The 16,701-nt window shown below is 43.3% G+C and overlaps 1 protein-coding gene across 1 annotated transcript in view; it reads right to left on the reverse strand.

Moving 5' to 3' along the window:
* Nucleotides 1–16,701, reverse strand: part of LOC126455783 (angiopoietin-related protein 6-like) — a 1,041,335-nt gene that overhangs the window by 335,724 nt on the left and 688,910 nt on the right. The gene's annotated exons all lie outside the window — the stretch shown is intronic.

Consider the following 16,701-nt stretch of genomic DNA (forward strand, 5'->3'; position numbering starts at 1 on the left):
TTCCACACTTTGCTATTACGCAAAAGCCCAAGGGAAGTTTATTTTTTATTTATTTGCTTCTTTTTTTCTCTTGTAACGAGCTTAAATGCACTCAAGTTCAGAAAGAACAGTACACCTTGAACGACTAGAGATAGTACGTTCATATTCTTAGGACATATACGAGGGTCACTGCAAAAGAAATGCACATTATTTTTTTAAAAAATCTGTGGTGTCCGTACTGTAAGACCTTCGGTACACACACCATCAGATTATTTGACTTGTCGCTCTAACGAAGTAGGCGAGTGTCAGCAATACAGGGTGATTCAAAAAGAATACCACAACTTTAGGAATTTAAAACTCTGCAACGGCAAAAGGCAGAGCTAAGCACTATCTGCCGTCGAATTAAGGGAGCTATAAAGTTTCATTTGGTTGTACATTTGTTCGCCATTTCAGCCAATAAAGTTTTTGGTCCCTTTTTCTTCGAAGGTGCTACTGTAACTGGACTACAGTATCTGGAGATGTTAGAGAATTGGCTGTTCCCTCAGCTCGAACAAGAAGCACAACAATTCATATTTCAGCAGGATGGAGCGCCACCACATTGGCACTTATCTGTCCGTAACTACCTGAACGTCAACCACCCGAGGCGATGGATCGGCCGCCAGGCAGCCCGTGACAGAGCACTTCATCACTGGCCTTACCCCCTGCGATTTTTTCTTATGGGGGTATGTTAAGGATATGGTGTTTCGGCCACCTCTCCCAGCCATCATTGATGATTTGAAACGAGAAATAACAGCAGCTATCCAAACTGTTACGCCTGATATGCTACAGAGAGTGTGGAACGAGTTGGAGTAGCGGGTTGATATTGCTCGAGTGTCTGGAGGGGGTCATATTGAACATCTCTGAACTTCTTTTTGAGTGAAAAAAGACTTTTTAAATACTCTTTGTAATGATGTATAACAGAAGGTTATATTATGTTTCTTTCATTAAATACACATTTTTAAAGTTGTGGTATTCTTTTTGAATCACCCTGTATGTCTCGTGGTCTTATCGTGGCGTGTTTATCTTCTGCCGTTAGGTCAGACGATAGAAATGCCACTTGCACGCTTAGAGTAGCAGATTGACGGTGACCAACTTTAAACAGAACTTGATTAATCTTCACACACATTTATTAAAATAATAAGAAGCATAAAAGTAACGTAACTTGGTTCTGGATGCTATTTACAAATGACAATCTGAAGTTCCTTTGGTCTTGGTAGGTTAATCTTATTCTCACATACCACCGATACTTGACAATGTGTCTATTCATTTATCTTCATGGCTATGTACAGGAATATGGTAATCTTATTAGGCGCAGACTGAAACTTGACTACAGACTAATGCAGACTGATGCAGACTTGTACAGACTGGTGCAGACAAGTGCAGACTAATGCAGACTGACTAATCAGAGATCTGTACACTCGTTATAATACCTCGAGCGTTCAGGTATCACTGCGCGAGTGTGATCCACGAGGAGAAAAGGTTCTACGTTAGCAGCAATCTCAATGACTGCGTTACATATTAACACGCGGATCAGCGGAAGCAGAATTTGGTCCGTCTCTAAGACAGCGCCATCTTTTATTCTACATGTTTGAAAGTTTTACAGTGTGTAGATGCGTCCTTTAGGAACAATATTTTCATTTCTCCACATAATTTCCATCCCTCTCAACTGCCGCACGCCGTCTTGGAACCAGCGGCTGTATACCCGCACGGTAAAATTCTGGACCAACCTGTTGGAGCCACTGTTTGGCAGCGTGCACAAGGGAGTCGTCATCTTCAAACTTTGTTCCACGAAGAGAGTCTTTCAGTTTCCCAAAGAGATGATAGTCACATGGAGCCAGGTCAGGACTGTAAGGCGGGTATTTCAGTGTTGCCAATCCGAGATTTGTGGTCGCTTCCATGGTCTTTTGCCTGAGATGTGGCCGTGCATTGTCGTGCAACAGCCAAACATCCTGCTTTTGCCGATGTGGTCGAACACGACTCAGTCGAGCTTGAAGTTTCTTCGGTGTCGTCACATATGCATCAGAATTTATGGTGGTTCCACTTGGCATGATGTCCACAAGGAAGAGTCCTTCGGAATCGAAAAACACCGTAGCCATAACTTTTCTAGCAGAAGGTGTAGTTTTGAATTGTTTTTTCTTGTGTGAATTTGCATGATGCCACTCCACTGACTGCCTCTTCGTCTCTGGTGAAAAACGATGGAGCCATGTTTCATCACCTGTCACAATCCTCCCAAGAAACTCATCTCCACCATTCTCGTACTGTTCCAAAAGTTCGCTGCATACCGTATTTCTGGTTTCTTTGTGAGCCACTGTCAACAACCTGGGAACCCACCTGGCACAAATCTTTTTTAACGCCAACACCTTCAGTATTCTGCAAACACTTGCTTCCCCTATCCCAACATAGCGTGACAATTCGTTCACTGTGATGCGTCTGTCAGCAGTCACCAATTCGTTAACACTCTGCACATTGTCTGGCGTGTGTGCAGTACGAGGCCTGCCGCTGCGACGACAATCCTCAATATTGCAGTTGGAGCCACGTAACCTGCTTGCCCACCGACTAACTGTACTGCGATTGAGAGCAGCATCTCCATACACCTTTTTCAACCTCTTGTGGACGTTTCCCATTGTCTCGTTTTCACAGCACAGGAATTGAATGTCAGCACGTTGCTTCTGACGAACGTCAAGTGTAGCAGCCATCTTGAAGACATGCTGTGACTGCGCCACTCACGGGAACTGGTCGAACTAAGTTTGAAAACAAGCGGGAAGGATGTATCTACACACTGTAAAACTTTCACACATGCAGAATGAAAACTGTATATTTACAAAAATAGTGTGCATTTCTTTTGGAATGACCCTCTTACATTAGTACACTCTCCAGAAATGATTAACATCTATGTCATGTCGGCCCGCGGATTCAATATCAACATTGATATCGCGGCGCAAGACCACCTACCAGTCTCTCGTTGTCGCTACAAACCGTAGGTAATGGATCAGCGTGACTTGAAGAGATGTGCAGGATGCCTCGTTAGCCGTACCGTCAATCAGTGAGTTTGAAAGCGGTCTTATTATTAGCATGACAGAATGTGATGCACCCATCCGGAACACTGCTGCTCGTATGGGATGAAATGTTTCGGCAGTGCAATGGGTGTGTGCAGAATGGATCACGTAAGGCCGTAGAACACAAGATGGGACATGTCGCACCACCTAGACTACTCTCCAAGGAGATCGACATCTCATCCGAATCGCATTGCAGGTTGGATATGCGTCCTCCTCGGCTCTGGAGCAACACTGGATCAATGGAGTACATCGTACATTTTCAGGGGTAACAGTTCGTCAAGGGTTACATGCGCGTCGTCCACTTCTCCGCCTACCATTGACGAATGTGTTGAAACATGCTTGACGGCAATGGTGTGTGGAACGACGTCACAAAGGACTGGAATGGCATCAGATAGTGTTTTTGGGCGAATCCAAGTTCTGTTTGTTTGTAAATGATGTCCGCATTTTGGTTCGCCACAGACGAGGGGAGTGACATCAATGTGATTGCATTTGCAGGAGACATACAATGACAACTCAAGGCCTCATGGTGTGGGGTGCTATTGGGTACAACGACAAATCACAGTTGGTGCATGTCCAGGGCACTGGGACCCGTCTGATCTACGTGAATGACACCCAGTGACCCATAGCCATATCCTTTCTGCACAACACCACAGGCGCCTTTTTTTTCAGCAAGACAATGCACGATCACATGTTGCTGCACGAACACGTGCGTTCTTGGTGCCACAGGATATCAGCCTTCTGCCCTGGCTCACCAAATCGCCAGACTTGTCGCCAGCCGAAAATGTGTGGGATATGGTGAAACGATCGGTGCAGAAATGTGATCCAGTGCCAACCACCACGGATGAACTTTGGAACTGGGTGAATGCAGCATGAATGGGTATACCACACGACGCCATTTGCGTCTTATAGGCGTCGATGACATTACACATGGAACAAGTTAGCGGGGCTCATGGCCCTATTGCGATCTATCGAAACTAATGTGTCATGCCTCTTTGGATGACAGATTAACACAGGTAACCGCAATTATATCTAGAATGAGTAAATAATCTGCTTGACAAAAAAATGCGGCGCATCCAGAAGACATGGTTTAATGTCAATGTACCTTCGTACACGTACACAATATCGACAGATATGTGAATTATTAAAGCGGAAATTCTCAGTGACAGTTACAATAACCTTCAGAGTGTTTTAGTGTTGACCGTCTTTAGTTTTGTTATCATGCCTGATGAAGTACGTAAGGGGCAAGTACAGTGTCAGATGTTGAGTGATCACTGTGAAGGACACGGAGATATCACGCAGTCGTGTGAGACAGCGCTATCAGTATCTGGCAAGAAACTGAAAGGGGTCTCAATGTGGGCCTCCATTTGGGCAGTTGATCAAATGGTGCGATACTAAGATTTGTGCGGCATTCGGATGTCATAATGGTGGGTTGTAGGACTGCATGGGAACCTCAGGACACGTATTATAGTTTTCGAGGCTCCAGTCGAGCACCTCTGACGACCAAATGGCAGGTTCGCCGTATTGTGCAACAAGCACATCGTGACCCCTTAACGTCAGTTACCGAGATCCGAGAATAAGTAATGGACTCCCTGAAACATTGTGTGTCACCCCACAGCACTGGTCGGAGACTAGCCGCAGCTAGAGCGGGGACTCACCGTCCCAACCGCAAGCTACCTGTAACACCAAAGCACTAACTCTTGCTCTATACTTAACAATCATATACAACCGTTCGCTCAACGAAAAATCCGTACCCAAAGACTGGAAAGTTGCACAGGTCACACCAATATTCAAGAAAGGTAGTAGGAGTAATCCTCTAAATTACAGGCCTATATCGTTAACGTCGATATGCAGCAGGATTTTAGAACATATATTGTATTCGAACATTATGACTTACGTCGAAGAAAACGGCCCGTTGACACACGGCCAACATGGGTTTAGAAAACATCGTTCCAGTGAAACACAACTAGCTCTTTATTCACATGAAGTGTTGAGTGCTATTGACGAGGGATTTCAGATCTATTGCGTATTTCTGAATATCTGGAAGGATTTTGACACTGTACCACACAAGCAGCTCGTAGTGAAATTGGGTGCTTTGGAATATCGTCTCAGTTATGTGACTGGATTTGTGATTTCCTGTCAGAGAGGTCACAGTTCGTAGTAACTGACGGAAAGTCATGGAGTAAAACAGAAGTGATTTCTGGCGTTCCCCAAGGTAATTTTATAGGCCCTTTGCTGTTCCTTATCTATATAAACGATTTTGGAGACAATCTGAGCAGCCGTCTTCGGTTGTTTGCAGATGACGCTGTCGTTTAGCGACTAATAAAGTAATTAGAAGATCAAATCAAACTGCAAAACGATTTAGAAAAAATATCTGAATGGTGCGAAAAGTGGCAGTTGACCCTAAATAACGAAAAGTGTGAGGTCATCCACATGAGTGCTAAAAGGAACTCGTTAAACTTCGGTTACACGATAAATCAGTCTAATCTAAAGGCATTAAATACCTAGGTATTTCAATTACGAATAACTTAAATTGAAAGGAACACGAAGAAAATGTTCTGGGGAAGGCTAACCAAAGACTGCGTTTTATTGGCAGGACACTTAGAAAATGTAACAGACCTACTAAGGAGACTTCCTATACTACGCTTGTCCGTCCTCTTTTAGAATACTGTTGCGCGGTGTGGGATCCTTACCAGATAAGACTGACGGAGTACATCGAAAAAGTTCAAAGAAATGCAGCATGTTTTGTATTATCGCGAAATATGGGAGAGAGTGTCACAGAAATGATACAGGATTTAGGCTGGACATCATTAAAAGAATGGCGTTTTTCGTTGCGACGGAATCTTCTCACGAAATTCCAGTCACCAACTTTCTCATCCAAATGCGAAAATATTTTGTTTACACCGACCTACATAGGGAGGAACGATCACCACGATAAAATAAGAGCCGCCAGGGGTGGCCGAGCGGTTCTAGGCGCTTCAGTCTGGAACCGCGCGACCGCTACGCTCGTAGGTTCGAATCCTGCTTCGGGCATGGATGTGTGTGATGTCCTTAGGTTGGTTAGGTTTAAGTAGTTCTAGGTTCTAGGGAACCGATGACCACAGAAGTCCCCTAGTGCTCAGAGCCATTTGAACCATTTTTTTGATAAAATGAGAGAAATCAGAGCTCGTCCGGAAAGATACAGGTGTTCATTCTTTCCGGGCGCTATACGAGATTGGAATAATAGAGAATTGTGAAGATGGTTCGATGGACCCTCTGCCAGGCACTTGAATGTGATTTGCAGAGTATCCATGTAGATGTAGATGTAGACTTGAAGTGGAGTCGAGAATGGGAAACATGGATTGCTGATAACATGGCGTCGCACTGTGTTCAGCGACGAATGGCGGTTCTGTGCTACCCCGGATCACGATCGTCGGCGAGTATGTCGACGACAAGAAAGATGTCTCATTCTTTTGAAATGTTCCGTGAGAAAGACAACGGTGTTACTTCTGGTGCCGTGGTGTGGAAAGCCATAGCGTATGACTTCAGGGAAGGACTTATAGCGATTGAAAAACCTCCTATGGCATAAATTTAAGTCACGGACATCCTGCGTCCTCGATGTTACCTTTCATGCCACGTTCTCGCAGTGCAGTTTTTCAAAAATGGCACGTGTCTCTATGATCTGTCTCCGTGTCGCCAGTGAGGTCCCCAGGTGTATTGCCATTAGAACACGTGTGCGACCTGCTCGAACGTCAGCTCAACGTTACAGTGCCAGTATGCAGAAAGTCAAGAAGTCAAGAACCAGTTGCAACAGCTGCCAGCTTGCCTCAGGAGAGGATGTAATGGTTTTATGATACCCTTCCCAACCTAATCAGTGCGAGCCTCCAAGCCAGAGGGAGTGCAACATCGTACTGGTAGGTCAGATCATAGTACCAAGTTCGATATAAATTAGTCTCGAATTTATAATCACTGCAATAACTTTATACACCCAGTTAATCCATGAAATATTATTTCGTTTCCTTCTCAATTTCCGGGTGCTTCACTTTCTATGAGAGGCAGTGCATACATTGGGCAATGTGAAGAATTTTATGATGTACACATATAGTTTTTGACTTTTATGGTTGCCAAATAATCACGCCGCGTTTTTTCTGTCGAATTATAAAAAATCCTTCAAAGAGTACAACACCAACATAGCATGTTAAATCATGAGGGTCCACGCAAAATAACATGCATGGAAACCGCACAGTCGGTAGGGTGTGGGTGGGGAGAATGGTAGTGGTGGGAGGTTACTGGCCGGTGCTGTAGGGGAAATGCCGAGTGCTGGAGGGGAGATATCATTCTAAACCGGAAGCTACGCCCCTCCTTGCCCACACTTCAATGGCGATCACTCAAAAAGATCTACTGTCATCTCTGCTTTGATTAGCATACAAAACGTATTCCGCTGAAAATGCAGCGATTTATTTTCTCCCAACTTGTTAACATTTGCAACTTTCAGAAAAGCATCATGGAAGGCTAATTTTGAGTAAAACCTACAAAATTTCCGATGATGCCATGTTAAAATTTGCTTATTTTGGCAAGACATAGCGGATTTACAGAGCGGCATCTCGCTAACATCTTGTGCAGATGCTATTGCGAGAGAATTCTGAAACAGCGGTTTATTATGTTAAATAATTGAGCAACTGAAGAAAAGTAAGGTCAGTGGCTTATGACCAAGCACATCCTCGGTACAAACTAAACGTGTAATGTTTTCACTTAGGTTGTCCAAAATTAGCATTTCTCGTTTAACCAAATATAGATGGCCCTTAAAAAAATTACATTCTTCCAGAAAAAAATCTGTAGCTAGAGGAATAACACGGTAGATAATCAAATTTTACATAATAGCAATATGGCAAAATACTCTCGTCTTTATGTATTAACATTTGCCAAAATCTCATTTCAATATCTCACACTGTTTATGAAATATAAGAAATTTTGTGAATATTTTGTTGTGACTTGGCAAGACAGCCAAGTCACTAGGAGAGGAAGCCGAAAGGCACGCGTTTAAGCTCACGCAGGCTGGCGTGAGGTCTGGAACAGGTAAGGGAATTTATAGTAGCAAAGAACGTAAGTAACTACTGGAATACTTAACTTTAATTCATAATTGGTGAACATCAGTCTGACGGTACATGTATCACAAGATAAATAGCAAATGATAATGGCGCCTTGCTAGGTCGTAGCAAATGACGTAGCTGAAGGCTATGCTAACTATCGTCTCGGCGAATGAGAGCGTAATTTGTCAGTGAACCGTCGCTAGAAAAGTCGGCTGTACAACTGGGGCGAGTGCTAGGACGTCTCTCTAGACCTGCCGTGTGGCGGCGCTCGGTCTGCAATCACTGACAGTGGCGACACGCGGGTCCGACGTATACTAACGGACCGCGGCCGATTTAAAGGCTACCACCTAGCAAGTGTGGTGTCTGGCGGTGTAACCACATATTTCACCCTGGCTTTATCGTTGGCGCGGCCTGATCGCAAAAGAGTGTGCTACATCATATCAATTCTCTCGAAATTGGAGACAGATATAGACCTCCGCATGTATAAAGAAAATTCTATAATTTTGCTACATTTCTTATTCAGCAACATATTATGGATTATGAAATAAACGCAAAATCATAAGAACTCCTAGTTTTCACTTCCAACTTTCTCGAATTTCGTGCAGTGTCTTACTTCCACCTACGTATCCCAATAACTATCACCATTAACGAAGTGGTGTGCACAGCATCATGAACCTGACATACACTGGAGCGCCAAAGAAACTGATATTGGCATGCGTATTCAATATAGAGACATGTAAATAGGCAGAATATGGCGCTGCGGTCGGCAACGCCCATATAAAACAAGCTGTTTGATCTGTTACTGCTGCTAAAATGGCAGGTTGTCAAGATTTAAGTGAGTTTGAAAGTGGTGGTATAGTCGGCGCACGAGGTATGCAACACAGCATCTCCGAGGTAAAGATGAAGTGCAGATTTTCCCGACCATTTCACGAGTGTACCGTGAATATCAGAAATCCGGTAAAACATCAAATCTCCGATATCGCTGCGGCCGGAAATAGATCCTGCAAGACCGCGACCAACGACGACTGAAGAGAATTATTCCACGTGACAGAGGTGCAACCCTTCCGCAAATTGCTGCAGATTTCAATGCTGGGCCATCAACCAGTTTCAGCGTGCGAACCCGAATCATCATCGATACGGGCTGTCGGAGCCGAAGGCCACTCGTGTACTCTTGATGACTCCACGACACAAGGCTTTACGCCCGTCAGTACCGACATTGGACTGTTGATGACTGGAAACATGTTGCCTGGTCGGACGAGTCTCGTTCCAGATTGTATCGAGCGGATGGACGTGTACGGGCATGGAGACAACCTCATGAATCCACGGAACCTGCGAGTCAGCAAGTGACTGTTCAAGCTTATGAAGGCTCTGTAATGGTGTAGGGCGCGTGCACTTGGAGTAATATGGGACCCCTGATACGTGTAGATACGACTCTACATGTGACACTTACGTAAGGATCCTGTCTGATCACCTGCATCCATTCATGTCCATTAAGCATGAGACGGACTTGGACAATTCCAGCATGACAATGCGACACCCCACACGTCTATAATTGCTACAGAGTGGATCCATAAAACATTCTTCTGACTTTAAACACTTCCGCTGGCCACCAAAATATCCAGACATGAACTTGGGATACCCTGCAAGGTGGTGTTCAGAATAGATCTCCACCCTCTCCTATTCTTACGGATTTATGGACCGCCCTGCACGGTTCATGCTGTCAATTCCCTGCACCACTACTTCAGACTTTAGACGTGTCCATGCCACGTCGTGTTGCGCCACTTCTGCGTGCTTGTGGGGAACCTACATGATATTAGGCAGGTGTGTCAATTTCTTTGACTCTGCAGTGTATGAAGCCGTAAGTAACGCAAAAATGATTTTTTTCCGAATAGTTTGTGTAAAATAGTTTCAGAAAGACTGCAGGGTGTGTGACACGATTCTGCCATCGCCGACCGGCCGAAAGGAGGCAAACACTGTCGGGGCCTCCGCTTCCAAACAGACGAATGAACTCGCCCAGCGCTTTGGAAGAAATGTAGTCACTGTACGTCGGCCACCGTGTCCTGGGCGCACTCTAACAGTGCGGCAAGTTACTGACATGCCGTCAGGAGAAGATTGTACCAAATCCAAGGCAAACGCGTAACTCAGGAAGTCTGAGGGTATTTCGCCTATCTTATATATCATAAATACAAAACTGAATAGTTTCGTCGTCATTGATTCTTCCAATGATCTCAACAGTTGTGAGGTAATGCGATCAACTCCACAGGACTTTCCGTGCTCTGTCTAATTCGTATCACAATATCACATGCCGCATTCTTTACATTCTATTCATTACATCAGTATTTACGTCATTTGCAGACTAATAATTATAGCTATTAGAGTAGAATGTTTTTAGGTTGGTCAGTACCTCCAAGTACGTTTGGTAAGGGTAAGTCACTAATGCTTATTTCTCCTAGTCGAGTGCAGAAGTGTGGATACATGGCTACAACAGTTAGTCTGTACTGACAGGCGTAGTTCACTTATTGATGCAGTTACGACTGTGCTGAAAACATCAGGTCATAAAGTTTTTATAATGTGTTTGTGTGAAGACTATTCAACACAGAGAAAATATTACCAACACACTGATGTTCGTACATCTTAAAGTAACAGACGTAAAAATATCTGCACTTGTACCTGTTGTACCCTGTACATAGTATTGTACAGGTATCCCACAGGTCCAGTTGCCTTTCCTCTATTAACTAACTTCAGTTGATTTTCTATCTTGTAGTCACTTATGTCGATATCTATAATTCTGACATTTGTGTGGGGATTTAAAGGAGAAATCTCAGCACAGTCTTCTGTGAAACACTTTTGGGAAGAGACAGCTAGTATTCCGGCCTGCTCTCTGTAATCCTCTGTTTGGATTCTGCTATTGTTACAGAACATTTGTACAATCGTCTTCGATCCGTTTACTAATTTAGTGTAAGACCAAAACTTCTGACGATTTTTTATCAGATCTGTAGACAGGATTTTATTTTCGCCTTTTTTTGAAGGCTTTATGCTTGGTTCTCTTTAGGCTTAGGCTAATTTTGCCTTCGTTGTTTCTGCTTGTCAGCGAGGCTTTGGCTAAATTGACATCTGTAGTCAAACTCTGTTTCCTTTCGTAGTAACTACCTAACATGCCTTTAAAACCACAGCGGCTCTTTTCCATGCCTCAAACCTTCCTCAGCATATACGTTTCTAAGGAGAATTGTATAAAATTCCTGAACTTTGTCCATTTATGCTCAGAATTTTCAGTCTTGGAGAGGAATGTTTGATCTTCAGTGCACTGGTATTCTGAAATCTGTTTTTTGTCGCACTTGCTAAGCAGCAATATCTTCCAACCTTTCTTTACATTCTTATTTCAGTGACTATTTAATGTCATTGTGATCACTGTTTCCCACTTCTACGTTAACGAAGTAGAAAAGTTTGCTCCTGTGATGATCAGGGGAGTACGGCGTTACTTTCACGTGTTGGTTCTTTGATTAACTGCTCAAAGTAATTTTCACATAAGTCATTTAGAATAATTTTTAAGAATTCCCTTTTCCTATTACTCACTCTAATCAACTGAGCCGCGCGGGATTAACCGAGCGATCTAAGGCGCTACAGTCACGGAGTGTGCGGCTGGTCCCGCCGGAGGTCAGAGTCCTCCCTCGGGCATGGGTGTGTGTGTTAGTCCTTAGGATAATTTAGGTTAAGTTGTGTGTAAGCTTAGGGACTGATGACCTTAGCAGTTAAAACCCATAAGATTTCACACACACTTGAATATTTTTTTAATCACCTGAGCCTCACAACCAGGAAGTTGAAATCTCTTCCTAATAATATAGCATGACCAGGGAATTTACGTTGTAACCTAATGCAAAGGGTTCTGTCAAGTCTTCAACCATTATTGCTCCTGAGAGATGGAGGAAGAGCTGTCTACAAAAGCTTAGAAATACAAAACTTAAGAATTCTATGTCTGATTCTTCTTAACACTTCTATTCACCAAAATTATTTCGTATTCCGAATGTGCACAAAATCACCAACTACCATCATATTACATTAAATCTCATCCACCACCGGCGTCCAGCTTATTTTTGCGATGCATGTACCAACCGAGATTTAACATTTCACTGCTGTTAACACAGATTTTCAGTCAATTGTCTCTAATGCAAAATGAACATTATCACTTTTTATAAGTGAGACTAATCCAGGAAACCATCCATGGATGATTCTACAGTCAGCTAATACTATATTCACATTCTCTTTCACCGATATCTAATAAAGAATACCACTCTCTATAGTTATTGGGTTTGCTATTCTTCCCTCTCTGGAATCAAAATAGATTCATATCATAGCGTTGACGATGCTACAAGATCCATGTGAAGGTGTGGAGACGTGTTGTGGAGATGACGTTCCTTGTAATTTACTTGTAGTTGTTCAGTACAGAGCTGTGTGGTTAGGTGCAGATGACCCAGGAGTGCAAGACTCGGTTTAGGACTGTGTATTGTATGTTGTGTGAGGTAGAGTTTGTATATGTAATGAAGATGTGACATAATGGCACACAGTGTTTACCGGCATTATGATGTACAGCAGTGTTTTTAGCATTGTTAACTAGGTTTACACTAAGGTATTATGTATCTGAAGAAGAGTTTTGATTGATTTTGGGAATAGATTTCTTTGACGTAAACACTTGTGATATGAAAAGAATCAATGACAAGCCCATTAGTGGTACAGAAGCCAACAAGTCTGTGACAAGAGAGGTGACTCGTTGGACGACAGACTTTTGAAAAAATTCTTCATTTAGCTGTTCATGGAGTGGGTGGTACAATTGTGGGGAGAGAGTTGAGTAGGTTGACAAGTTTTTATTTATTTTCTTAACCAGAAAGAAGCGAGACTGTTGCAGTGGAGATCAAAGTGATTACTTCTTGTGTGACTTTTATGCTTTTAGAGATATTTTCATCAGAGCAATGAGCATAAAGTAAACTGTTATTATTCGGGTGTTCTACTGGAGACTTACATCGTTGCATTATTTCAGTCGAGTGAGAGAATAGTAAGTGGCTGAGAGTGTCGGCAGACAACGATGTTGGAGTCGTGATTAATTATTATCCATGATTCCTAGTTTAAAAGGAGTTTTCCAGCTACAATAAACAACTTCACAAGTACAGAAATGCAGGAGTTTGATCTGGAACTTAAAATGAAAGGTTTCATGTAACGACCATGGTGTAGGGAGAATGTACGCGTAGCGTGTTGCCTAAAATTTATGACAAAAAAATGTGGTATTTTTCCTTCACTGTAATTTAATTTTAAAAACAAAAAGCTGTTTTAAAATACGTAAATGATAAATTATTTAAATGTTTTTAAAAGATACTGATTACATTACAAACTGCTCATTGTTTTTAAAAACGAATGCTGATGGAAATTTTCCTGCACCATGTTACGAGAAGATATGTTGGGAGAAGGAAAGTTATTTGATATTAAGAAGGTTGGTAACAGGGTTGAAAAGTTGGTATGTAGTAAAGTGTAGTGTGGACAGTACATGACAGAAGACGTGAATTTTCGAACGTAAGCAACTAGGTTGGAAGGCAGGCCATGACTACGAAGGGGGAACAAGTAGAGTTGGATGGGAAAGGAGGAGGAAATCCTGACATGATGTTAGATCTGAAAGGTAAGATAAATGTCAGTGCGGACAACATTGTCTAAGGAGGAGGCTGTTGGAGTTTCTTTGGGAGAATCTGTAAAAGGTAGGTAGATCAGTGTACTGTCGGTAGTATGCCATGCTTGATAGCTAGCGGCTAACCATAGAGATGTTGGCGTAGAGTTTGAGAGACGAACAGAATGTATGGAGATATTTCATATGGATCAGCTACGAGGGGAATTTGATGGGTTGATGAAGTTACAAGTAGGGAGGGGGTGGTGAGGTAGGTAGGGAGAGAGGGAGGGAAGGAGGGAGGGAGGGAGGGAGCGAGGGAGGATGGAATGTTAGTGGAAGCGATAAGCAAGTTGTAGAAGGGTCGCTCCATGAATGATGGCCCACAGCTTTTTTTTCGGAACATATTCATTTTTAAGAGCTAGAATTTGGTGACATCAGTCAGCATTTCTTATAGACCTACTATTTTCCAATATGGTCACCATTTCCTTCTACTGCGTTACGTCAGCGTTGTGTGAAAGCATATGTTCTCTGTTGATAAAAACTCTTTGCCTGTGCATGCAGCCAAGTTTTCACTACATTAATTAGGTTCTCATCATCTTACCAAAGCAAAGTACAGAAACCTTAAGTGGCCCGAACCAATGTAAGGCCAAGGGCGCCAGGTCTGGTCTTAGGGTTGATGAGGCATTGATGTTCATCTGAATAGGCGATGTGTTCCTGGCTCTGAGCGTTGTGTGTGTGCGTAAATTGTCGAGTTAGAGCAAGATTTCTTTGCATCCTTGTCAAGCCATACACGTTGGAACCGGTTCTTGTGTCTGGCCAGTGTCTACATTTATGCCTCTGAATTAATGATCCACCCTTTTCGGAATACAACGACAAGAATGACACCATCAATGTCCCAAAATGCTCTCATGACTTTGCCAGCCGAGGGCTCTGACTTGAATTTGTTCCTCTTCGATGATTGCGGTGGTGTCCCTCCAGTGACTCACTTCTTGTTTCTGGCTCAAAGTGATGTACCCAGGTATCGCCACCTATAACGCTCTATATTGATCTTCAACCTGCTCTAACAACTTCGATGGAATGGCTTTTCTGTGAATATTGTGGCTCCTTGTGAGCATTCGTGAAACGCTTCTTCAGCACTATTTGGAATATCAAAGTGTGTCAGTCATTACATACCCAGTTGCAGTGCTCACCGATAGCTGTAGAGCCAATTATAGAGTTGTTACGCGCGAGTCTGAACAAACAATGGTACATGCACGATCCACCACGGGGGGAGCAGTGGCTGGCAGGACATCCAAACATCGCCGATCATGTTGCTCAATTTCTGCACCACTTCTAGACGCTTTGACTCCCCCTGCCTATCGTCCAGCGGTACTCCTATCAACTGCATAACTACTATAAATTGCACAAAATCATTTGTGGATATTAGTCCACGAATCTTTCCCCACAACCAAGAATTCAATTACAGTACATTGCTTGTGTCGAGTCTCATGGTTTGACGCCACTTCGATGATTCGTTACGGCTCTGACACCTATCAGGAGACGCCACTTTGATGATTCACTACGGCTCTGAAACCTGTGAGGAATGTTCGAAACTTCGGACAAGTGCAGAAGAAACATTAAATTTGAAGCACGTAAAAGTACGTTTTCTTATACGAGGTTGATCTTAAAAGTAAGGTCTCCTATTTTTTTGCAAGTACATAGACCTGTTTATTTCTATAATGATTTACATCAGTTTACAGCTTGAAAATTTAGTTATTTTTCGACATAATCACCATTTCTGTCTATGCATTTTTGTAGACGCTGTGGCAGTTTCTCTGTGCCCATGTCGTACCAGCGCGCCGCCATGCTGAAGAAGGATGCCAGCCACTGGTGTGATTGTTGCTTGGTCTCAGGTGTAAAGTGGTATGCCCAGGTTCCGTCACCCGTGACAATTGAGTCCAGAAAGTTGTCGTGTTCGGCTGCAAGGCGGTCACTGTCTCCTCAGAAACTGATGGTCTCTCGCTCCTTTGTTCGTCGTGAATTTCGGTCCGACCAGCTGCAAACTCTGTACACCACTTACAAACATTTTTGACATCTATGTATGACTCACCATACACCTCCGTCAATTGGCGATGAATTTGAATCGGCGCAGAGCCCTTTGCGTTCAAAAGCCAAATAACTGCGCGCAATTCGCACTTGGCGGTAACATCCAAGGGGAGCTCCACTCTCAACAGCTGTCAATCCAAGACTGAGCACCTCAGCGCGGCGTGCGCAAGTTTACACGCAGCGCATGAAGCACTCTTCATAACAGTGTGACCAACTACCACAGAAACAGAGTTCTGTGCTAATAAAAAAAACAGGAGACCTTACTTTTGGGATTACCCTCGTATACAGAATGTTATACAACGATGCGAACAGTCTTCGAGGGGTTGTCGAGGGCGTCGTGAAGAACAAATTGAGGATAGATACACTTGTTCGGAAAAGTCATCCAACCAAGCTACAGAGCGTCGAAGTTACAGGCGTCGGCCCCTGCCGATAGGCTACCCGTCCTGCAGCAAAAGTGACGCTGTAAGATGACAGACCGTTTGTTATCAGTTACCGCGACTTACTGCCACGATCGCCAGTGCAGAAAATGGAGCTGACTTCTGCATACACAGGTCTTGCTGAATGAGATGCTCTGTTGTCTTCGTGGGTGACCGTTTCGGACATAGGTTTGTATCTGCAGTTTATTTTTCTCCTTTATACAGGTAAAAAACACTGAACATTTCAGAGGGTTGAAGGAGAAAAATGAACTGCGGATGGAAGCAGTTATCCACTGAGGCAACAAGGTTCAAATGGTTCAAATGGCTCTGAGCACTATGGGACTTAACATCTGTGGTCATCAGTACCCTAGAACTTAGAACGACTTAAACCTAACTAACCTAAGGACATCACA

The sequence above is a fragment of the Schistocerca serialis genome, chromosome 1 (assembly GCF_023864345.2).
Source record: "Schistocerca serialis cubense isolate TAMUIC-IGC-003099 chromosome 1, iqSchSeri2.2, whole genome shotgun sequence".
NCBI lineage: Eukaryota > Metazoa > Arthropoda > Insecta > Orthoptera > Acrididae > Schistocerca > Schistocerca serialis.